We start from the raw sequence: 16,820 nt of genomic DNA, 5'->3' as shown, positions 1-16,820 counted from the left end.
AACTGAAGCCGAACGATCTGCCACAACGTCGAATTTTCAGTGAATGGGCCCTAGAAAAGTTGGCAGAAAATCCGCTTTTTTTATCGACAAATTTTGTTCAGCGATGAGGCTCATTTCTGGTTGAATGGCTACGTAAATAAGCAAAATTGCCGCATTTGGAGCGAAGAGCAACCAGAAGCCGTTCAAGAACTGCCCATGCTTCCCGAAAAATGCACTGTTTGGTGTGGTTTGTACGCTGGTGGAATCATTGGACCGTATTTTTTCAAAGATGCTGTTGGACGCAACGTTACGGTGAATGGCGATCGCTATCGTTCAATGCTAACAAACTTTTTGTTGCCAAAAATGGAAGAACTGAACTTGGTTGACATGTGGTTTCAACAAGATGGCGCTACATGCCACACAGCTCGCGATTCTATGGCCATTTTGATGGAAAACTTCGGAGAACAATTCATCTCAAGGAATGGACCGGTAAGTTGGCTACCAAGATCATGCGATTTGACGCCTTCAGACTATTTTTTGTGGAGCTACGTCAAGTCTAAAGTCTACACAAATAAGCCAGCAACTGTTCTAGGTTTGGAAGACAACATTTCCGAAGAAATTCGGGCTATTCCGGCCGAAATGCTCGAAAAAGTTACCCAAAATTGGACTTTCCGAATGGACCACCTAAGACGCAGCCGCGGTCAACATTTAAATGAAATTATCTTCAAAAAGTAAATGTCATGGACCAATCTAACGTTTCAAATAAAGAATCGATGAGATTTTGCAAATTGTATGCGTTTTTTTTTTAAAGTTCTCAAGCTCTTAAAAAATCACCGTTTACTTTACAAGTCAATAAAAATATAACTATCAAAAGACTAAAAACGGCGTTTTCTATTTAATTCAAATCTTGCGTTAATTTTTTGACACCCTTTTACAATATTTAGAAATATTGAAGTGACAGTTCCTTTAAAACAAAAAAAAAACACTAAAAGTTGGTGAACATTTTTGATTAAAATAAATCGGGAACCAGAATAGATATTGAAATGAAACTTATTTTATCCTATGCGAAATATTGTTGTTAACTTGGTTTCAAACTTTTGTTTTATTTTATAAAAAGTTTTGTTATAAACATTGTTTTTAAGAACTTTTAGAAATAAAGGGTGATTTTTTTGAGGTTAGGATTTTCATGCATTAGTATTTGACAGATCACGCGGGATTTCAGACATGGTGTCAAAGAGAATGATGCTCAGTATGCTTGGACATTTCATTATGAATAGACTTACTAACGAGCAACGCTTGCAAATCATTGAATTTTATTACCAAAATCAGTGTTCGGTTCGAAATGTGTTTCGCGCTTTACGTCCGATTTATGGTCTACATAATCGACCAAGTGAGCAAACAATTAATGCGATTGTGACCAAGTTTCGCACTCAGTTTACTTTATTGGACATTAAACCAACCACACGAATGCGTACAGTGCGTACAGAAGAGAATATTGTGTCTGTTTCTGAGAGTGTTGCTGAAGACCGTGAAATGTCGATTCGTCGCCGTTCGCAGCAATTGGGTTTGTGTTATTCGACCACATGAAAGATTTTACGCAAAGATCTTGGTGTAAAACCGTATAAAATACAGCTCGTGCAAGAACTGAAGCCGAACGATCTGCCACAACGTCGAATTTTCAGTGAATGGGCCCCAGAAAAGTTGGCAGAAAATCCGCTTTTTTATCGACAAATTTTGTTCAGCGATGAGGCTCATTTCTGGTTGAATGGCTACGTAAATAAGCAAAATTGCTGCATTTGGAGTGAAGAGCAACCAGAAGCCGTTCAAGAACTGCCCATGCATCCCGAAAAATGCACTGTTTGGTGTGGTTTGTACGCTGGTGGAATCATTGGACCGTATTTTTTCAAAGATGCTGTTGGACGCAACGTTACGGTGAATGGCGATCGCTATCGTTCAATGCTAACAAACTTTTTGTTGCCAAAAATGGAAGAACTGAACTTGGTTGACATGTGGTTTCAACAAGATGGCGCTACATGCCACACAGCTCGCGATTCTATGGCCATTTTGAGGGAAAACTTCGGAGAACAATTCATCTCAAGGAATGGACCGGTAAGTTGGCCACCAAGATCATTGGACTTTCCGAATGGACCACCTAAGACGCAGCCGCGGTCAACATTTAAATGAAATTATCTTCAAAAAGTAAATGTCATGGACCAATCTAACGTTTCAAATAAAGAATCGATGAGATTTTGCAAATTGTATGCGTTTTTTTTTTAAAAAAGTTCTCAAGCTCTTAAAAAATCACCGTTTATCTACAGATGTGCGCTAAAGGGCAGTTATCAGATTGGGTCATATACCAGGCTCTTATTTTTGTGTATCTCTTTAAAAAAAATCAATCGAAATAAAAGACACCCTTTGATTTCAAAAACGTATCATCACAAATTAATTCGAATTTTAACAGCATCAGGCATTGTCATTATTCATACACACGCTACCGCACCGCGCCGCCGCAGCACCTCTGACGCGGTCGCTCAATCAGGTATTTTCTTTTGTTTCTCTAAATTAACAACACACACCCGCCACCCCGTTCCCCTTCCCGTATAACGTCTTATTGTTAGTTAATTTGTATCTTTCCGGTTGCAATTTTTGTTTCTTGATGTGATCTTTTAAAATATTAATAATAATTGTTTATTAACGTTTTGTCTTCATGGCTTCTAATTTTGTTTCTGTTTTTGTTTTTGTTTAGTATTTAATCACTATGGGTGCTTCTTGTTTATCAAATTAACTTTTAACATTGAACTTGAGCACAGAACACTTAATAGCCGATGTTTTCAAAAACCGGAAAATGATATCATGATTCTTACTTTATTAATACACAAAAAAAAACGAAGAAGAATAATCACAGATAATTAAATTATGATTAAATAATTGAATTTAATTTCGGGAACTTTATTTCTCGTATTCTTTGTTTTCTCAAAACAACCAAAACACTTCTTCTAAGCTCACTTTGCAAAACATTAATCGAAACTAGATTATAAACTTAATTAAATGCAATGAATACAGCTTTTCAAAATAATTTTTAAAAAATAAATTTTAAAAAAACTTCACACAAATAAACCCTGCGATTAGAAAATTCGTCTTTATATAGGAACTTAGGTGTGTTGATTTTATATAAGTATGTATTTTGTGATTTGCGTATTATTTATAATTTAATACAATATTCTAACAATATCACAAAAATACGTATACGTCCCATGACCTTTTTGTTTTACAAATAAAATTTAATTTAATTTATTTTTATATTATTTACATCGCACATTGAATAAAATTATTATCATCATCATCATGAGTTCAATCAAAATGATTGAACATTGAATTATATTTTTATTTCCGTGTAATTTTATTACACTTGTAAGTAAATTTATTATGAACAAAAAAAAAATTTAATCAGTTCTTACGTTTTGTATTTTATTTTGTATAAGGTTTAATTCACTTCAAGACGAGAGACCTTCTGTTAACACCGCTTAAGCTTTGAATTATAATAAACCTGTCCAGGTAGTTGGGTTTGTCTTTTATAAAATTTTTCTTGTTCTATTTGTTCATTCATTTTTCATCTTCTCAATTAAATTTGTACACAAACAATAACTTGTATCTTTTTGTTGGTGGTTTGTATAAAATTATTGGATTTGATTGATTGGCTAAGGTGGTTTTTTTTAGTTTTGTTCAAAAACTTTAGGTTTAATTTTATTTTCAAATTTGATGAGATTATTATTTTAATATACAAACAAAATTCAAAACATTGGTATAACTTCTAAAACGTGCGGTGTTTTTATTTTGTTTTAACGTCAGATGACATCAGGTTTTACAACTTTAACTTAAGAGGAATAATTTCGCGTCTTCCAACTTTCTCATCATCATCAACATCATCATCACATAAATTTGAATGAAGTTTATTGAAAACATGCAATGGTCAGTTCAGCATTTGTAAAAAAATGAGTGAATGTTAAAAAACGTACTGCAAATTGTTGAAAATGACTTTTTATAGTGTTTAAGACCAATTTGACAGAAGGTGAAAGGTAAAAAATAACATTTTTAAACCTATACGAAAAATAGCCCTAAGTACAATGCTTTAAATACATTTTTTGAAATTCATTGAAATCGATCCGGAAAATTTTTAACTTCCCATAGAAAGTTATTGTAATGGGTCCGATTTGTCAAATTGAAAATTTTGACATTTCTCGACGTTTCAAGGTCCCTAGAGTCGAAATAAAAGATTTTTAGAAAGATGTCTGTGCGTGCGTGTGTACGTACGTTCGTACGTCCGTTTTTTTCGTCGTCCATAGCTCAAGAACCAAAAGAGATATCGATTTCAAATAAATTTTGTTATACAGATAATAAGGCAGAAAGATGCAGAAAGTCCTCTCAAGAAAATTGAGTGGGTGGTTTTTTTACCATAGCAGTTTGAAAACAGGTGAAAATTTTGGTTAACCCTAAATATCTTACGAACCAAAAACGCTAGAGACTTGAACTGAAAAAATCCATATAACGGTTTTTTTATAAATCACAAAAACTGAAAAAAAATGTGTCACCTCCAAAATTTTACGACTAAAATATAACTTCGTCTCCAGAACAATTTTGTGCAAAGAAGAATAATGTTTTTGACATCTGATAAAATTTTAAGAAAAATCGAATTGACAGTTTTTTTTACAAAAAGTAAAAACCTAAGAAAAAATGTATAAAAGTTGGTAAAAATTGATTTTCGACTCAAATATCTCTTCAAAAATTTTAAATATTGGCTTCAAACTAATTTTATATTATAAGAAATATTGTTTTCAACATTGGGTAAAATTTTTAAAAAATTCGAATTGACAGTTTTTTTACAAAACACAAAAATCTAAAAAAAACAATACTAAAACTTGGTAAAAATTTACTTTCGACTCAAATAGGTTTCCAAAAATTAAAAATATTGGCTTCAAACTTATTTTATTTCACAGAAAATATTGTTTTCGATATTCGATAATTTTTATATAAAAATCCAACAATCCGATTTTTCATAAAAAAAAAATCTACAAAAAAATAGTACGCAAATTTGGTAAAAATTGATACCTGCACATATAGACAAACTTTTAAGCAAGATAAATCGACAGACCGGATGGGAAGTTATCAGTGTGGGTCGCATCCCAGCCTCTTTTTTTAATCGATATGTGACCGTGTTTCCCTTTGATTAGAAATGAAAATTACCCAATCGGACACAAAGAATTTTCTTAAAAAAAAATGTATTTTTCTTATTTTCCGGACGGAAATTCCTTTTCCTCAACAGCTGACACTTTTATGTTCAAAAGTGGAACGAATCGTTCCAATGGTTGGTGTTCCAATTTCTCACACAATTTCAATGACAGATTTCTGTCAATAAACATTTCACTCAGGAAATTTTGTTCATTGACAGAAATTTTCAATGATAGCTTTCATTAAACGAATTCCAAAAAAAATTCGAATGTTTGTTTTCAATGATGAAAACCAATGATAGCTATAACTGGTATACATTGAGATAAGATATCTATATTAGCACAGCTCGCTATTTAGACGGCTTTCATTTTTGAAAAAGTCATCTTTTGACATTTGACAAGTTAAAACTACTCCATTTCTAAAACACTACATACGCTTTACCGAATTTTTAAAATGTATTAAAATAATGGCAAAATTTTGCAAGAAAAATTCATTGACCCTGTTATTTCTCGAAGATTTCATTGCAATTTTACAACTATGAGATGTGTTTTAAGCCCTTTGTTAATCTATCTTCCCCTTAACAATTATACAAACATTCTCTTCCATAATCGCATTTTTAAATCTCAAAATGAAATCTTATTGGACAACCCTTTACTAAAAAGTAAATACTCGTACAGACTTTACTGGAACTGTTTCAAGTTAGTTAGAATCATTTACTGGTCGGTTATAGCTTTCATTGAAATCAATCCAGAAAATTTAGCGTGTTTCCTTCTGATTAAAAATGATTTTTTTTTATAAAAAAGAAGTTTTGTTGCAAAGTTATGTTTTCCAAAAATGTATTTTTCTACCTTCCGGATGGAAATTAATAGGGGACAGTGATAGCTATCATTGAAATCTATTCGGAAAAATGTTTGGATCGATTTTTGACTGTGTTCCTCTTTGATTAGAAATGAAAATTATATACTGATCGATCGGAAATCACGCAAAAATTTTTGTTTGAGAAAAAGAATTGTAATTGAGTATTTACTCTTCTCAAAAAATGTGTATTTCTATTTTCTGGACGGAAATTCATTTTCGTGAGCAGCTGATATTTTTATGTTCAAAAGTGAAACGAATCGTTCCACTGATTTGTGTTCCAATTTCACAGAATTCCAATGACAGACTTCTGTCAATTCATTTTTTCGGTGGATTTCAATCAAAAAAAAATTTCAATGACAGAAATTTATAGTGATAGCTGTTGCGTTATAAATGTACGCAACAAGTTCTTTTCACATTTAATTTTAATTTTTAAGAAATTATGCCTTTTTCATTCATTTGTCACTGATGTTTTATTTACTTTATTCGATTTGACAACTGTCACACCCTTCTACACGAGAATGAGAGAGAGCGGGACGGCCATGGTAGGTAGGTAGGTAGAAATGGCGATCTCAAGGCAACCTTGCCTGAGATCCAATTAGCGCTGTAGTGCGTCGTTTTGATACTAAGAACTCGTTTGACCTTTGATTGAAAGGGATAGATTGATAGAAAAGCTTCATAGCGATTGTGTTAGTGCCATTTTGTCGCATTGAGAAAAAAGGTTAGGTCTCTAATCTTTGTCTCAGATAGCTCATCGAGTTCTTGAAAGAATGCTTTTCCAAAGCATTTCATTCTGGTGTTTGCCAAAGCAGGACATTTGCAAAGGAAATGGATTATCGTTTCACTTTCTCTTTGGTCACTACAGCTACGGCAAAAGGTGTTTTAAGAGATACCCAACTTCTCTGCATGAACTCCTATAGGCCAATGTCCGGTACAAACCGCAACAATCCTGGCTATGTCTTGCCTTGGCCTGCATAGAAGATCGTTTGTACGGGTTTTGTTATAGGTGGGCCATATCTTCCTAGACATAATGCAGTTGGGTAAACTGCTCCACCTTCGGTTTGATTCAGTTTGGTAGATAGAAAAGATTTTACCCTTCATAGCACCAAGAGGAATGTTAACCATTTCCGCAAGTGAGCTATGAAGGGCCAATCCTTGCCTGGCTAGCTCGTCAGAACCCAGATCAGGGTGACACCGAGGTTAATAATCAGGTTCGCAAGCTCATCGCGACATTGCTGGACCAATTTAGATGAGGATATAGCCGAGTTAATGGCTTAATGGTCTGTAAAGATAGCCACATTTCGGTATTGGTTTGGGTTTTGTTTAAGTATCATACATGCCTCCCTTATTGCTAGCAGTTCAGCCTGAAAAACGCTAGCAAAGTCAGGAAGCCTAAAGGATTTGGCTACATTTAGGGACTCAGAAAATATCCCAGAACCAACTCGGCACTCCATCTTTGAGCTGTCAGTAAAGATAGTTGTGTCGAAACCTATCGACACTATGTCATCCTCCCAATCTTCTCTGGATGGGAAAATAACCTTAAAACCCTTACTAAGGTTCAAAGTAGGAGATAACTCAAATATATTTTTCACTGGAAGGCAATGATAGGATTTGATCGTTGAGTCGAGGTAGCGTGAAGGGCGGTACTTTAGTTTTGGTGGCAAGGAGCAACAGTTCTGTTTTACTTTGGTTAACTCCTAGTCCACAAATCGTGGCCCACCTGCCAAATTCTTCAAAGCTGACTCCGTGATTTCACTACTAATGTACACCTGACACAAATAGCACCAAATCATCCGCATATGCTACCGCCTTCACTCCACATCTCTCTAATTTAACGAGAATTGTATCCATGACCAGAAGCCATAGAAGAGGCGAAAGAACACCACCCTGGGGTGTTCCCCTACTCACGTGTTTTATTGTGATTGTATTGCCTAGAGTGGCTCGAATCTTCCTACCACTGAGCATGGAAATAATCCATTCTTGAATGAAGTCTTCTACACTGAACTTAACGAGCGGTTCTTCTATGGATTCGGTAAGGACGTTGTTAAAAGCACCTTCTATGTCTAGGAAGGTGGCAATACTAAATTCTTTATAATGGATTGTTTGTTCTACAGTACGCACTACCTCATGGAGGGCAGTCTCCGTAGATTTGCCCTTAAGATAAGCATGCTGAGAGCTTTCGAGAGGTCGTCCAACTAGGATTGCTCTAATATGGTAATCAAGAATGCGCTCCAAGGTTTTAAGCACAAAAGATGTTAAGCTTATTGGTTTGAAATAATTCGCGGATTAGTGACCTCGCCTACCCACTTTCGGGATAAAAACTACTTTGACCTGTCTCCACGACATGGGCACATGTTTGAGAAGAAGACATCCTTTGAAAATTTGTTCCAGCCATGGAGCTGCCACATCATGCAACTTTTGAAGCATAACTGGCAGTATGCCATACATGCCTGGGGATTTCTATGGAGAAAAAGTTAACAAAATATTTTCTCTGGTTATAACGGAATTGACTTGCTCCACATGAGCTACGTTTTGCTCTGTGGTTTCAAGCGGTTCGGGGTTATCACTCTCGCAACCCGGAAATTGCGTCTTCATCAGTAGCTCAAGAGATTCAGCTGGAGATGCTGTCCAGGTTCCATCAGGCTTTTTTAGAAATAATGGATTACAATGTTCCTTCGATAAAACTTTGCTGAGCCTTGCGGGACGGCCATAGTCCTTCTGACAATGGTTCTCTCTGTCATTTTCGTGAGGAAAAAAAATACCAAGTTTCGTTTCAGGTTACCAAAGGGGAATGGTTTCCATGTAAGTGAAACCAAACCAGATGGACGGTCTTGGGAAGGTGAACATTAAGCCGAAACAAACGAGTGAAGTTACTCTTACTGGAAAATGGCCTACGGCCACTGGCGCCATATTCCTGAACAGCTGATACTTTTATGTCAAAAAGTGAAACGAACAGATTTGTGTTCCAATTTCACACAATTCCAATGAGAGAACAAATTCAGTAAAATCACGCAATTAAAGTTACTTTAAATGTGAGATTTCAATCAGAAAATGTTTGATTCAAATCAGGAAATATTTAACCAATGAGAGAAATTTTCATTGGATGCTAAAACCAACCTGTCAACAAAAATTCCAATGATTGGTTTAAAATCCGCACCAAAGTGACACTCTCTGTTGATTCTTTGGTTTCTTGGCAAAAGAATGCAGATTTTCCTAGTCCGCCGACAAAATGATTTTTCTCCCAAAATTGTTGATCAATTTAACGTTTTCGAAGGCCTTTAAGGCGAAGCGATAACGAATCGGATGACGATGAGCCTTCAATCAATTAGACCTTCTGAGCGATTAGCGATTCTGAATTAACTCTCTCAAATAACAAGGTCCGTAAAGCTGGAAACACCACAATCGAATTTCGAAATTCTAATGATGGGGTGATTTAGGGCTATTTTTGGGCTAATTTAGTGCTCTAATCCCGACTTGGTTCAAAAATCCCTTCCCCCTCAAACTTGTGGTGTTCCCAGCTTGACGTCAAGCTGGAAACACCACACCTTTAGGTTCGTAATTTCAAAAAACTGATGATGAGGGAATTTAGGGCTCTTTTTGGGCTCCTAAGTTAGCGAAACTCCAAATTAGTATCTCCACCCCTTACCCCCTAAAATGACTCGCAAAGTTGAAGTTTTTGGAGACTTTCTAAACCAAACAAAATTTTTAAAAACTAATGATAGGGTCGTTAAGTGCTATTTTTGGGCTCCTTATTTCACGGAACTCCAAATTGTTTTTTTAAGCCCATATCCCCACACTTAAGTCTCAAAGCTTAAACTTTTGGAGACTTTCTTAACCAAACACAATTTTAAAAATCTAATGATGGGATAATGTAGGGCTCCTTTTGTGCTTATTTAGTGCTCTTATCCCGAGTTGGTTCAAAAATCCCTTCGCCCTAAAAATTGATTTAAAAAGTTCAAACATTTTTTTATTGCATTACCCCGACGAAATTTGAACAATTTTTAAATTTGAAACTCAAAATAAAATTTGTGTGGAGAAATTCTGTACCCGACGTTTTGAAAAACAAAATACAAAATAATACCATTCCATTAAAAAAGTACCAGTTTCGTGTTTTTTTATTCCCACTGGTTTGTGTTTTACAGGGGCAAAATCAATTTGTGATGATGGATGACGTCACTCCCAGCAAACTCAACTCCACAGTCTTAACTCATTTATATTTACTCTTATTTTATTTTGAAGATTTGTGTATCAACCAATTATATTTAAACAAAGCCTTTCAACCAATCAGATCAAGAATTTCTTTTTTGAAATCAAAGTAACCTTCATTCAAAATGTAACTAATCAATTTTGAATTTACGCATATTGTGAAAGGAATTTTGTGCACAATTTACGCATATCTCAATACGCATAAATTCAAAATTGATTAGTTAAATTTTGAATTCCGGTGAAGGTTACTTTGATTTCAAAAAAGAAATTCTTGATCTGATTGGTTGAACAGTTTTGTTTAAATATAATTGGTTGATATACAAATCTCCAAAATATAATAAGAGTAAATATAAATGAGTTTAGCCTGTGGAGTTCAGTAGTTCAGTTTGCTGGGAGTGACGTCATCACAAAGTGATTTTTCCTTTGTAAAACACAAATCAGTGGAAATAAAAACACGAAACTGGTATTTTCGTTTGCAAATTATCTTATCTTTAATGGAATGTTATTATTTTAATTTTTTTTTTTCAAAACGTCGGTACAGAATTTCTCCACAGAAATTTTATTTTGAGTTTTAAATTTAAAAATTGTTAAAATTTCGTCAGGGTAATGCAATAAAAAATGTTTGAAGTTTTGAAATTAATTTTTAAGGGGAAGGGATTTTTGAACCAAACCGGGATAAGAGCACTCAACTAGCATAAAATGAGCCCTAAATTACCCCATTATTAGATTTTTAAAATTTTGTTTGGTTTAGAAAGTCTCCAAAAATTTCAACTTTGCGACGTGATTAAAGAGGTAAGGGCTTGAGATACCAAACTGGGTTTCATTAACTTAGAAGCCCAAAAAGAGCCCTAAATTCCCTCATCACCAGTTTTTTGAAATTATGAATTTAAAGGTGTGGTGTTTCCAGCTTGACGTCAAGCTGGGAACACCACAAGTTTGAGGGCGAAGGGATTTTTGAACCAACTCGGGATAGGAGCACTAAATTAGCACAAAAGGAGCCCTACATTACCCAATCATTAGATTTTGAAAATTGTGTTTGATTAAGAAAGTCTCCAAAAGTTTAAGCTTTGAGACTTAAGTTTGGGGATATGGGCTTAAAAAAACAATTTGGAGTTCCGCGAACTAAGGAGCCCAAAAATAGCACTTAACGACCCCATCATTAGTTTTTTAAAATTTTGTTTGGTTTAGAAAGTCTCCAAAAACTTCAACTTTGCGAGTCATTTTAGGGGGTAAGGGGTGGAGATACTAATTTGGAGTTTCGCTAACTTAGGAGCCCAAAAAGAGCCCTAAATTCCCTCATCATCAGTTTTTTGAAATTACGAACCTAAAGGTGTGGTGTTTCCAGCTTGACGTCAAGCTGGGAACACCACAAGTTTGAGGGGGAAGGGATTTTTGAACCAAGTCGGGATTAGAGCACTAAATTAGCCCAAAAATAGCCCTAAATCACCCCATCATTAGAATTTCGAAATTCGATTGTGGTGTTTCTAGCTTTACGGACCTCAAATAACATATTCTCGTCTGTGTTTTTTTCAATCAGAGTTAGCTCGGAGCGCTCTTTATGAGCTCAGAATAAAACAATCGAGTAAATGGAGTATAAATCTGAGGGTGGCTGACTTCAAGTTAGTTTCTGTCAGAATTGGTGAAAGACTGTCAAAATAATTTACAAAATGATGAAAAAAATATGTTATTTATAAGAAATAAGATAACTTAAATAAGTGACTGACAACTAAACCATACCTGTTGAAAGGGATCTACAGTTTTAAGCCGAATCCGAACGGCAAATTTGAGAAAGCACTTTTCATGACAAGAATTACTCTTGGAGAATTTGTCAATTCCTTGCAAGAGGGAGTACCCGTGAAAAAAAACTCTATTTGGCATAGGCAGAGATCGAACCCAAGACCTCTCGCATGACAGTCCGTGGCACTAACCATCATGCCACGGGAACTAAAAAAAAATATTAATAATTTAAAAAAAATAGTATACCATCTTACCGAACATGCCTATTATAAACAACTAATGTCAACGGTCCTGCCGACTACCATAAATGACTGAAACACATACTCGCTTCAGCTTCGGCTTCGTCTGCGTTACGTTAGGCCTGCTTCGAGGTTGCTTTGAATGACATTTCTATTATTTCATCCCTCCAAAGAGCAAATATTTTGTTTGTTGACATTTTTTTACAGCTGATGAGCTGTCAGACAAAGCAAATGTTCAGATGATTGAACTAGAGCTTCCGTTTGGAGTCACATTACGTTCTTTTCCTTACGATTGTCAAACGAAACGTGAGGTCGAAGCTTCATTGTGATAGCACGCATTGAAGGTTTTGGCTGAACTCGTAAACGTCAGGCGAAGGCGAAGCTAAAGCGTGTTTGTGTTTCAGCCATAAATGCGTTGATAATGTGTCGCTTTTTATAAGGACTTGAGCTTAATCCAGCTGTCAATTCTTTATTGAAACGGCCCTTTACTTTTCGTTGTTCAAGCTTAAAACGTCAAAATAACTTATGATTTAAACTATTTATTTAATTTATTTATTACTACTTATTCTATAATATTTGTAATACTATTTTCTTGACAAATGAAAATTGAATTGTTTTTTATATTGATCTTTTCTAAAATGTAGATCTGCAAAATTCTGACATTAGTTTTCATAAAAGTCTGACTAGACCTGTCATTGTAAAAGTTGATCCCTTTTTGTTCAATAACATGAACAAAACAAATCTTGCAGGAGCCATTTTCGATTATGTCAAACGTTTATGAACATTTAGTGATCTAAACAAGCCTGCACCAGTACACGTTCTGCGAAATTGGTGGGTTTATTAATGCAATAAAGCCGAAGCACGATTTTATTAACGCAAATTTTTGACGTTTGTTAAAACATTAATGGTTTGGTCGTAAATTAAGTCAGTGTTGTAGAACAGGTATGTATTTGTAGTAGGTGCAGAAGATCCGTTTATTCATTTAGAATTTTTCAACGACTTAGGAGCATTTGTATGCGACTTTAACAAATGCATTATTTTATTTAACTTATTCTTTTGTTATTCAAACAAATAGAGATATTGTTAACTTAACTTTCATGGAAAAAGTTAATTAAAGTTTTTTTTCTTCTTTACATTGCCAAGTGCAAAAATAATGTTCGATGAGTGGCTTTCCGGTTTCAAGAAGATATTGTAGGTTATAAACAAGTCATGAAGATATAAACATGGGGTTTTTTTTAGGTTAAATAACACTAAGATAACCATCATTATGTGCATAGGTAGTTATGTTTATATTATTTTCAACAAATCATCCAAAATTATTAAATATGTATATTTTGTTCTTCCTTGAAAAAAAAAAGATTCTTGAAATTCATAAATTTAGAAAATCTGTGAAGATATGGAAGAAAGTTTTAAGCATCGATATTCTTTTGCTCTAGATTAACCTTTCGTCGTGGATCTTCCATATGCTGATTAGTAAGCAGGACTGTCATCTTTGTATATAAACTGTATGGAATCATCATTATCACTAGACTATACGGGGCGGCACCCAATGGTACGGCAACATAAGCTATTTTGCTTTTTTTACTTTATCTTTTGCAACATGTACACCATTTTCAACGCCACCTTGTGGCAACATTTGATTTTATATATACAAAGCTGTCATTCATTTTCAAGAGTTCTAAGATAATTTTTTCATGAGCACAACTAATTATTAAATGTCATTGTAAAATGGCTGTTAAAGGGCTTTGAGAATATGCCAGTAGGATTTGACAAATTAGTTAAAGACCCCATGACCATTCGTATAACAGGAACTCTTTAGGTAACAATTAAAAGACATGATTGATTAATCACGGTAAAACTTTGTGTATTATTTTTCTTGTCATCACGTTTGGGTTTTACAAAGTTGTACAACTAACATTTACGAGTTAGTATCAATTATTCTAAAATGAAGATACAAGGTGGCTCAAAAGTTATCATCGCATGAACATAAAGCACAAACTATAGAGAGTTATGTCATGTTGCCTTTACAAATGTCAAAATAGAATTGACATTTGCCGCCATTTCTTAGAAACCATAAAGTTTCTTCTGATAAACTTATGAATTTTGAGACGGGCGGCCTCGAGGTGAGGTTAAAAAACAAAATCCCCAAATTTATCTCAACAGTGTAAATAAAATAATTTTTAAAATCTGGTTAAAGAAGATTCTAGCAACTGGTTTATTTTTATTTGTGGTTTATTTTATTTTATTTTATTTGTTTATATTTTATAAAGTTCTATTACGATGATTGATTATTTTTAATTGAATTTATTGATTAATTGAAACTCGTGAGTGGGTGTCTATAATATGTGAAAAGAGATCTGTGATTTGCTAAGTAGGTAATTACAGACCTCTTTTTTTATTTCATAATAAATTTGCATATTCATTTAATTGTGTTTAATGATAATTACACTTACCTATTGAGAGAGATTTCTTGAAAATCTAATAAGTCATCTATAATAACTATGAAGATACTTAGTTTTTTATTAATTGTTGTTTAAGGAGATATTCTATGTTATTAACTAACGATGAATGGTCATACAAATATCAGTCTTATTTTATTGCACACGCCTTCTTGGTCTTCTTGGTATGTAAACATTTTCTCGATTAGAGAGTTTACCTTTAGGCAGAATTGGGAAAAAATAGTTGCAAAACTATTCATATTCTTTTTCAATTACATTAAAATGTAATTGGAGAATTTTAATTACTTGAAATTCAATTACATAAAAGTAAATGTAATAAAAGTAATGATCAAAAAAGTAGTAATGATTACTTTTAAAAATAATCACTACTTAAAAAATGTAAATACATTTTACTATTGTCAATTACATTTTACGAGATATTATTAACTTCCTATAGGAAGTTGTTGTAATGGGTCTGACTTGTCAATTTGAAATTTTGACATTTCTCGACGTTTCAAGGTTCTTAGAGTCGAAATAAAAGATTTTTAGAAAAATATCTGTGCGTGCGTGTGTACGTACATACGTTTGCGACGTTTATTTCGTTGTCCATATCTCAAGAACCAAAAGAGATATCGACTTCAAATAAATTTTGTTATACAGATAATAAGGCAGAAAGATGCAGAAAGAGATCTCAAGAAAATTGCGTGGGCGGTTTTTTTACCATGGCAGTTTAAAAAAAAGTGCAAATTTTGGTTAAACCTAAATATCTTACGAACCAAAAACGTTAACGACTTGAATTAAACTTTACATAACATACTGTAACGTAACACAAAAGAAGTATATATTTTTTTTTACAAATCAAAAAAAACTAAAAAAAAATGTTATCACCTCGAAAATTTTACGAATACAAAGTGATTTTATCTCCAAAACAATTGCAATGTGTGCAATAAAAATTAAAGTTTTTAATATCTGGTAAAATTTTGAGAAAAATCGAATTGACAGTTTTTTTTATAAAAAAAAAAAAAAACAAAAACCTAAAAAAACATTACTCAAAATTTAATTTCGATTCACATATCTTTTCAAAAATTTGAGATTATGGCTTATTGTTTATTTATTTAATTCGTTAAAATCTAACGTTAACAATATTTAAAAAAAAAAAATTCTTATAATCTAATAATATCTAATATCATAATTTATATTTATTATACAATATTGTTGAAAAACATAAGTTTAAATTGTTTACATTTTATATTATCATTTACAGATTCTAAACAAAAATGAAATTCGTTATAAATTGTTATTAACTGATTGAGAGGGCTACATACACCATAGTTTGATCTGCTAAATATTTGAATAATAGGTTGCTGTCGCCTTAAACTTGCACGACTGAAACTGAAATTTAATTTACTTAGAACTGATGGTAATGATATCGAACCATTAATAATCCCAACAATAAAAAAAAATTGTAAATACTTTCTGTGGTTAGTCAAAGAAGGGAGGCTGATCAAAGCTAGTCTTTGAGAATAAGGAGGAAATAGATTTTCCCTTGCCCATGGAAGAGACCGAAGACAGAAACGCAGAAACCTTTTTTGGATCGCTTCAATTCTTGAAACATGTATTGAGTAATAAGGTGACCATACCACACAGCCGTATTCTAAAATTGGTCTAACAAACGAAATAAATAGAAGTTTAAGAACATAAGGATCCCGAAAATCACGACCGAATCTTTTAATGAATCCAAGAACCCTATTGGCTTTTTTAATTATATAACTTAAATGATCATTAAATGATAATTTGGGATCTAGAATAATACCTAAGTCAGAAAACATAGAAACTTTACATAACGGACAAGAATCAAACATATAGTCGTACAAAATCGGAATTTTTTTACGTGTAAAACTCATAGTTTTACATTTGTCAACATTTAAAACAAGTTGGTTTTTATTGCACCATTCCCTAAATATTGTTAAGTCTTCTTGTAATAATAAACAGTCAGAGGAGGATTTTATACTTTTGAAAAGCTTAATGTCATCAGCATAAATAAGGACAGACGAGTTTTTTAAGTTTGAAACCAAGTCGTTAATAAATAAAACAAATAAAATAGGACCTAGGTGGCTGCCCTGAGGGACGCCAGAATTGA

The 16,820-nt window shown here is 33.5% G+C and overlaps 1 protein-coding gene across 4 annotated transcripts in view; it reads right to left on the bottom strand.

The window, feature by feature from the left end:
- The window catches only part of LOC129949165 (keratin, type I cytoskeletal 9), a 57,815-nt gene that overhangs the window by 23,169 nt on the left and 17,826 nt on the right, over nucleotides 1-16,820 (bottom strand). For 2 of the 4 annotated variants that reach the window (XM_056060444.1, XM_056060448.1), the window contains exon 1: nucleotides 3,438-3,595. The exons of 1 other annotated variant lie outside the window; for it this stretch is intronic. The gene's annotated coding sequence lies outside the window, so the exon portion shown is untranslated. Of the gene's footprint in view, nucleotides 1-2,843; nucleotides 2,996-3,437; nucleotides 3,596-16,820 lie in introns of those variants that run through there. One more of the 4 variants, XM_056060445.1, reaches the window with a different exon arrangement.

Source organism: Eupeodes corollae, chromosome 3 (assembly GCF_945859685.1).
Source record: "Eupeodes corollae chromosome 3, idEupCoro1.1, whole genome shotgun sequence".
NCBI lineage: Eukaryota > Metazoa > Arthropoda > Insecta > Diptera > Syrphidae > Eupeodes > Eupeodes corollae.
Note: the sequence above shows the minus strand (reverse complement) of the source record. Positions and strands in the feature narration are given on the sequence as shown.